Source organism: Cyprinodon tularosa, unplaced genomic scaffold (genome assembly GCF_016077235.1).
Source record: "Cyprinodon tularosa strain WSP-4 unplaced genomic scaffold, ASM1607723v1 ctg35, whole genome shotgun sequence".
Lineage (NCBI taxonomy): Eukaryota > Metazoa > Chordata > Actinopteri > Cyprinodontiformes > Cyprinodontidae > Cyprinodon > Cyprinodon tularosa.
This window is the reverse complement of record NW_024039063.1, coordinates 698,552-701,481: the sequence shown is the minus strand read 5'-3', so window position 1 is coordinate 701,481 and position 2,930 is coordinate 698,552.

The following is a 2,930-nucleotide window of genomic DNA, read 5'->3' as shown; positions in this document are numbered from 1 at the left end:
AGGCTTATGTTTTACTTACTTATAAACCAAGGAATAGTTTATTTATTGTTACTTTATCTGGGTAAGGTATATTTACCATTAGCAGCCTGCTAAAGACTCTGTCTAATACACTTTGATTCAAACCTTCCAGTCTAAAAGTGCCATAAACACACAAGTATCCAAATGTCGAGTGAGGTTTAGTAGTCTCAATGTTGCCATCCATACCCTGTTACATCTCTGTTAGCTCACAGAACATTCTCAACCCATGCTTTTTTTGTATCTTGACGCAATCATGTGAATCAGGGTGGTGGTTAATGACACAGCACATTTGTGCCATACCCTCAAAAGGACAGATAAAAAGGCAAATTTGTGGATGGAGGCAATGTGCACAAACTTAGGCCCACTTCCTGATGCACAAGGATGCTGCAATGCAGTGTGGTGTTACATCACCCTTTGAAGCTCCATTGTACCTTTTTAGATTCTCCCACCTGAGCAGTGGGTCTCAGAGTAACCTTGGGTATCTCTGCTAGTTCTCTAAATTATGCTCTCCTTGGCCTCTCAGTCAGTTTAGGATGAAAGCTATGTTTGAGTAGGTATCCAGTTCTGCAAAATTTTCCATTCAGTTAACGTATTAAGTAGTCTTTATTTTAAATAAGTCTGCTGTGTCCCTTGGTCTCCGCTGGAATCTCTCAGTCCACAGATGAAATACCTGCCACTCGTTTCTTATTATATAGCACCAAAAATTGAGAAGTATATTTAATTCCTTCCACTTCTTTCCACTTCACAAATGCAAGCTATGTCGTGTTGGTCTCTCACATAAACACCCAGAAAAGTGCTTTAAATATGGTTCTTGCACACAATAGAATGTTACAACATTTAAAGAAGTATAAGTAATCTTATGTTAGTACCTTATGTGTTAGTTGGTTGTGGTTTTGTAATTGCAGTTATTTGCTATGAAGCTAGCATCAAATTTCCTTTACAGATCAACCCACATCTTAGAATGTCCTCTTGGATGTGTAGGTTCCTCAGAAATCCAGATACGGCAGCAGAAATACATTCTGCTACACTGATCAATTAATCGGTATTCTTTGCTAAGCAGTGGTTTGTTAAATTGCTTTCTCTTTGATTTGTCTCACCACCAGCATTACTTGCTATGATTACAAGGGCCGCAAGATGTTTTTTTTTCACCAACAAAGTATGAAACACACAGTGATTTGACAGTGAAAAAATCCAATAGCTGCAGAAAAATAACTGCATTGATTTTGCTTAATGCGGCATCCTATCTAGACTTTACAATTAAAGTTCTGTGCTGCTTGTCAGAATTAAAGGCAGAGTTTTCAGAGAAGCCCTCAGATTAATATGTAATGTGATTATAAAAAGCAAAAAACATAGTGAAGGTTTGTGCTTGACATGATTTGCTAACACTTATGATGTTTCATGTTCCGTCACTGTTTAGAACAGGGGACCCAGTATTCAAGGCAGACAGATAATCGGATAATTCAAAAGCATTTAAGAATGGATCTGTATTAACAACAGCTAGGGCAGGAACCTCTACAGAAAAGAAACAAAGGTTAGTGACCATGTAAATCTAGCGGAGGAAGATTATGAATGTGAATCACTAACCTTGTTTTCCAGTTCAGTCCAAGGCCAGGGAACGAGGTAGGATCCAGCTGGAGGGCTTCCAACAAGATGCAGCAGGCACCGCCCAGGATGTCCAAGATGCTGCAGCCCGGGGACTGAGAACAAGCAGGAGACCAGATCTGGGCTCAGGATTCAGAACTAGATCAGAAGTCCAAAGAGGTTCCAGGAAACAGGTACCTCAGGAAACAGCTCCAAGTTTAACAAACCAGCAGGAATCCATAGACAGGTCACTAAAAAAGAAGAGATGTGAACAGGCAGCCTCAGTGGTTGAGAGGCAGAACAGGCCAAAATCAGGTTACGTTGAGTCACTCTCACCTCTGGTTTGAGAATAATCTCCCCTGAAGAATGGAAACAGGCAGGTTAAAACTGATCGGACTGGAATAGGAGGGCTCAGTGGTTGAGAGGCAGAAAAAGTAATCAGAAACACAAAGGTAACACTGGACACACTCTTACCGCTAGCTCAAGAATAATCTGGGTTGATGACTGGTTAGCAGGCCAGTTAAATAGAAGCAGGAAAAGGTAGATCAGATGAACGGTAAGAGAAACTGAGCAGAGTACCCGGAGAAAACCCATGCATGCTAAGGGAGAACAGGCAAACTCCAAACAGAAAGACCCTGGGCCTGGAATCGAACCCCGAATCTTCTTGCTGGAAGGCAGCAATGCTACCCACTGCGTCACTGAGCAGCAAGCACATAGTCAAATCCCAAATTACATTAATGCCAGCAATGGGTCTACATAAACATATGATCAGCAGTGTACTTACAGAAATCCAGTTGGTTTATAATCTTTTTTAATCATTTAATTAAAATCATCAAGCAGATGTCCTCTGTAAAAGAAAACATAACAGTTTGTAAGATATTGACTTTGTTGATGTATAATGAAAATGGATGCGGTCAAGGACTTAAGAAAACACACAAGCTGATAATCTAGTGGTCTTTGAAACAGCAGTAGGCATATAATGACTGCTGTAAAAGCTCGGTATCACTAAAGCTTTGTGTGCTTCAAGGCCCCCCAGTGGCTCTGTAGTCCAACATTGTGAAGTAAAAGCAGGCCCTTAAAATACACTCTCCTTATCAGAGATGTTCTCTTTTTTGGCAACCAGTGATAGATTAAAGGCCCCTCTGTTTTGCGGGTGCATTTCAGAGAAATATATGTAAAATATATATATTGTCAGTTTGTTTGTTTGGTTTTGGTTGCCAGGGTGTTTGGTCTGGGTGTGTTTGATTCGGTTGTCAGGCAATGCTTTTGGACTGATGTGCTGTTAGAGACTATCACCTGGGACATGTGATAGCTTATCAAAGTCTCAGCAG